General features: G+C 36.9%; 1 pseudogene; it reads right to left on the reverse strand.

The window, feature by feature from the left end:
* Window positions 1–205: 205 nt before the first annotated feature.
* LOC149179660 (extradiol ring-cleavage dioxygenase pseudogene) lies at window positions 206–2,455 on the reverse strand (annotated as a pseudogene).
* Between the last annotated feature and the right edge of the window lie 3,663 nt (window positions 2,456–6,118).

The following is a 6,118-nucleotide window of genomic DNA, read 5'->3' on the forward strand; positions in this document are numbered from 1 at the left end:
TAAAAATTATATAGATATTATTCTAAGGCATCATTAAATGTAGACATAACAATAAGATCATAGAGATCCTAAAAGTACCTAGATTTGAAACTAAGTTAGTAAGTTGGCAACTCGACACAAATAGACATTATTATGCATGAACATCACACCATGAAAAACTAAGTTGAATGTGTTACCTATTATATATAAAATAATAATAATAATATTAATGTGTGCCATGGCTCCAAATAGTGGATTAGTTCTAATTTTGCTCCCTCCCCAAGTGCTCCCAGAGAAACATGCAATGGATAAAAATTATAGGGATATGGATTAGCCATGTTTGTATGTGGAGCATTCTTTTGCAAACAATTTTTTTCATCATTCATGTAAAATTACAACCAATATGATTAATAAATACCAAGTAGAAATACTTAAAAAGATTTAGAATTAAGTCCAACATTTAAAGATGATGATTTAGAATTAAGTCCAACATTTAAACATGATTTTAACAACAAGCAGGTGAAAAATGAATATTTTCTCATTGGCAAGGTTAACTAGCTTTGGAAGAGGCTTGGAACCATGAGAAAGGTATGTCTCATTCCTTTCTTGAAAAATTAGTTAAAAGGATTTAGAATGTAGAGTGTATGATGGAAAAAAAGGACAAACCCTTGATTCCTAAGAGTCATGAGCATGTGATTATGGACAACATCAAGTGTATGATGGAAAAAAGGACAAACAGGGAAAGACCTTGTCCTTGCTTCCTAAGAGTCATGAGCATGTGATTATGGACAACATTATAGCCGAAATCCTTTTTGATAAATGATAAAATTGAAACACCTAAATATTGATGCAAAATATCTATAGATTTGAGTGTTCTAAAATATTTTTATGGTCCTAGTATATTTACTTTGATTACCAAAGGTGACTGAACACAATCTATGTAGAGAACAAGTTTAGAGGGCAGAACATGCATGGGAAAGGGGGCTTCATTTCTATCCAGAATATTTGTGACAAGCTCACATATTTAGCCTTGTTTTTAGTGTGACAAGCTCAGATATTTAACCTGGTTTTTAGTGGCTTTAGTATCTAGGTTAGTTATTTGCCTTCTACTATTGGTTTCGTTTTCAACATCCCATAGCATATAAAGACAATATTTTCGATGAGCACAAAATGAGAATCAGTAAAGGGGAGATGACCTTAGTTTTGTCAATAAAGCTTCTATAATAGAATCATTATCACTCCTTCGAATGATCTCTTAGTGTCTTCCAAAAGGGGTCAGCTATTTCCTTCTACACTAGTGGTGATGCTTTTAATATGCATCATATGTAGAGGGGTCGAGGGCTTGTTTTGGGGGTGACTTCATTCCCTATTAATGACATACATGGTAGAAATGTCTTTATGATCTAACCGTGAATTTTTGTTGTTCTTGGCATCATGATTTAATTATTTTTATTGTATGTAGTTTGAAGTATCATGTTAAAGGAAATTATTGCTTTAAGAGACTCCCTAGGTTGAAGATAAGAGCCAACCTAACACTTGTGTGATTATGTTAAAATGAGTTCACATTAGCATATTTGAATGGGTAATATTTCTCAATGGTACAATAGGATTTAAATATTAAATATACATTAACCATGTGCCTATAATAAGATGCTTAAAAATTGGATAAAAAGGTTGTTTTGTTTTGAGGCTTTGCAGCTTATTGATTATCGTAAGATTTCTCTTGGCCTTCCCAACGGATCGTTAAGTTTATTGATATTCCTCATTTTTCACCATACATCGGGTATTTTTTTTCATTACAATGAATACATAATTTTCAATACCAAAAATAAAAGTCAAATAATGTATACAAACACTATTATATATTGAAAATCAATAGATCAAACTAAAAAGATATCTCTCTCCTACAATTAAACTCAAAACAGTTTTATATTTCTTTAAGATAAATTTATGTGTAACTAATCAGAGCTTCTACCATCCAATTGTGAAAGGTTTGAGCCCATGGAACTAGAGAAGAACCATCAAATATCAAATCCGAGAGAATGTGAGTAGCACTACTAGATCGAATAATCAAAACACCCTCGGATTTAAAGGATTCCAAGGTCTTTCCCATTTTGTAGTGGTGATCACCATTTTGCTTTGACTATATAGATAACTGACAAACTAGTATGTTAGCTTTCAGGGACATTAAGGAGAGGGGTATCGAAGCACCAAGGTCTAGTCTTCTACTTGGCTCCTCTCTTATAGTCTTGAAGGATAAATTTATCATCAACTCCTTAAGTCTTTTTTCCAAAAGTCTTTTTTCCAAATCCAGAGTTCTAGGAGCATTATCCTGAAGCTTCCAAAATAGATATGGTACATGGAAAAAAATAGAACAAATTTTTTTTAAAATTGCAAACACCACAAGTAAAGACATCAGCTTTGCATCCTAACTTTCAGAAAAATAAATTCTTGTATACTTCAACAAAACCTGCATCCCTCCATTTTTCCAACTTTAAGTAAATCTAAACAAGCTAGCAATAAAATCACTACACACCATATGGATCAAGGTGTTTAGTGATATGAAGGGATACATTTAAAGAAAATCAGGCAAAATAAAAGACATCAATATCAAATTCATCAACTAAAAAATGCACATCTCTATATTCCATGATATTGGTCCAATTAACTATGTTGTCAGCTCCATAACTTTTTCCATCTAAGCAATTTTCTCAACCACAATTTAACTTCAAGGTATTTCTTCATGGGAGTTATCCCACCAGAATTTAATTCCTTGTTCTTTACCTTACAGATGTTTTCCATACATACAAGAGATGATTTTTAGTTCTCGCTCCTATCCAAAAAAATCTTCTTAGATATTTAAACATGGATCCAAAACCCGATTTCCAGGTTGCCAAAACAAAATAACGATAGAGTGGTATAACAAAGATGATACTTTTTACACAGATAATTTTTCCTTCTACAGTGAGCCATTCCATTCAACTCTCTACCTTATCTTTGAACTTGTTTAGAAATCCTTGCTAATCTTTTACTTGTTAGAAATTAATGGAGAATAGGTTACGTAGTTATGATTTTCTCTTTATTTGACATTTAGTTCCTATTAATTAGGAATCTATTTTTGCCTATGTATCTATTTAATTCCTAATGATTAATGAATAAGCGAGGCGAATGCATTTGCTGGTGGGAGCTCCTAGAGATCTGCACCTGTGAGCTCCCGTGTGTTTGTCCAAACTTCTGTCTTCTGCATTTCTTATCATGGTATCAGAGCTACACGGCTAAAGAATGCCTGTAACCCTGAGTGGAGAGAGACCACGCGTTTGAAGGAGTCGCGCCGATTCACTTCTGGGCTTACGCGTTTTCTGTTCAAGAACGGGGTGAGCGAATCATTGTTGAATCACGCCCACTTTGAAAGGTGAAGGAACGACATTGATTGATCTGCGTTTTGGAGATCTATTGTTATGTTTTTGGATCGTTAGTGGATCGCTGCTCCATGCAAAGAGAGGCGGTCGGGACTGTTGAGGAGGCCGCAGGAAGCCGGAACTACCGAGGAAGACACCGCTGCGTGGTAATTTGTTGATGTATGGATAAGGAATTCGAGACATGCACGCACATGCCTTGCGGAACTCGGTGTTCGGATTGGCGCAAGATGGCATAAAGTTAATGGGAGGGAAAGTATAGCGATGTTTTCATTCGTCAGCGACCGGTAATCGATCCCGAATTTAGAAATTAGTTGCAAGTCTCAATTAACACGCAACATGAGCAGGCCTCTGTACATCGAAATCGGTGTCTAATTTGGGAATTAGTTGTGATTTTAAATAGCTTGCCACATGGCCAGGTCTCTGTAAATCTACCGTATCTTTGATATCGCATTCTGCTTTCTATATGCAATATCGCATTCTTTGTGTAGAGACACATGTGATCGCTTTTGGATTTTTGTTTTTCTTCGCATATGAGTGGATCACATTATGCTTTGATCTTTCTGTGTAGAGGCACATGTGATTGCTCCTGGATCTCCTTTTCTGTACATGGGTTTTAATCTCCTCTGATCTCTGCTTTGGCGCCATTGGGATTGTGTTGCTTGGGTTGAGCATTTGGGAAACAATCGTCTGATCTTGGTTCAGATGCGTTGGGATTCCTGTTTTTTTAAGTTGCCGGGTAGCCTGTTTTTGTTTCAAAGATGAATTCTCAGATGGCAGATTATTTAAATGAAAGCAGCAAATTGGATGGTTCCAATTACATAAATTGGAAATTTAAGCTTCAGACTTTGCTTGAAGGTCAAAATACCTACAGCATTGTCATCGGTGATGAAGGTAAGCCAACTGTTGCAAATGGTGGAACGAATGCAACAATTCAAGAATGGGAGAAATGGTAGCTGAAGGCAAAGGTCCTACTAAAATTGTTAGTTAAAGATTGCATCATCCCTCATATTCGGGATTTCAAGACAGCGAATGAGATCTGGACAACTCTCAAAGACATGTATGAAATCAAGAACACCAGCCGAACCTTGTTCCTCAAGAAGAAGATCCTCTCAATCAAGATGGAGGAGAATGAGTCTGTTTCGTCATTCTTATGTCGGATAAAGGAAGTTAAAGATAAGCTATCTGATATCGGTCAAACCATGGCAAATGATGATCTGGTGACAATCACCATGAACGGTATGACAGATGACTATCAAATGTTTATAACTGGATTGAATGCAAGGGAAAAGCCTCCAAGTTTTGAAGAGCTTACTGGAATTTTGCTACATGAAGAGGAAAGGAGGTCGTCTCTTAAGCCTCAAGATCCAGATCTTGCATTGATAACAAAGTTCAAGCCAAAAGGGAGAGCGATGGCTGATCAGAGGAGGGGCAACACATCAGAAATGACACCACAAGGTATGACCTCGTATAGAAATGACTCTGCTCCTGAATGTTTCTATTGTGGTAAGATAGGCCATATTGCTAAATTTTGTCGCAAGAAGAAGGAAAATCAAGAGAGGTACAATCAGAAAAGGCATGCAGGTCATTTGGTAGATGCAGATGCAGATACAGACCCAGATCAGAATCTGGATGTTAGACTATTTATGGCCGAGGGTGACACTGCTACTGAGGAGGATGAATCAGATATTTGGATCGTGGATTCTGGAGCCTCCTCGCATATGTCAGGTAAAAAGCAATGGTTCAGAAATTTTAAAGAATCCAACACTGGAGTAAAAGTCTATCTTGGAGATAATATTGGGTACGAGATCGAGGGACATGGAGATGTCCTTGTTACTCTTCCTGATGGTAAGATCAGAAATATATCTGATGTGTGGTATGTTCCTGGCATTAAGAAGAACCTGATTTCTGTGTCCAAGATTACAGATCAGGACTTCAAGGTAGAATTTTTTAAATCTTATTGCATTATTAAAGATTTGTTGGATCAGATGAAGCCCATTGCTACAGGTATTCACATAGGAGGACTCTACAAGTTGGATGTGAGAAGTACGCCTCAGCAAGCCTTGATGGCGTCAAATAAGTCTGTTGAAAATCAGTGGCATCGTGGTCCTGGGAGAACTCCAGTTGACTGGACAAAGAGAATGAAGGTGCCTGTACCACTAGTTACCAATTCTACAGATTTCAACTTCACTGGCCGTGGATACATAAGCATTGAGAAACTGAAGCAAAGTATGCAAGTCAGCAGGTCCCCAATTAATGGTAATAGCAGTTCAGATGTATCAAGTGAACAGAACTGGGGTCCTCGGATTAACAGAATAAAGAACCAGTGGATATCTCCAATTGGAGTCGCAAATACTGGAACAGAGCAAGTGATAGGAAATAACGAAGGTTATTATCCTGCTAGTGTGATAGATGAGTATAATCATGCTGATTTTCCTACCAGTTATGATCATGCCAGTTTTTTTGTGATAAAATCTTATAGTGAGGATGATGTCCACAAGAGTATTAAATACAGAGTATGGTCAAGCACTCCCAATGGTAATAAGAGATTAGATGGGGCATATCATGATGCACAGCATAGAGCAGTAGGAAATACAGGAAGCTGTCCAGTATTCTTGTTTTTTCTCTGTTAATGCAAGCGGCCAGTTCTGTGGTGTAGCTGAGATGATTGGTCCTGTGGATTTCAAAAGTACCATGGATTTCTGGCAACTGGACAAAGGGAG

This window comes from Pinus tabuliformis, chromosome 3_2 (genome assembly GCF_031772625.1).
Source record: "Pinus tabuliformis cultivar Carrire ecotype Pingquan chromosome 3_2, CPIR1, whole genome shotgun sequence".
Classification (NCBI taxonomy): Eukaryota; Viridiplantae; Streptophyta; class Pinopsida; order Pinales; family Pinaceae; genus Pinus; species Pinus tabuliformis.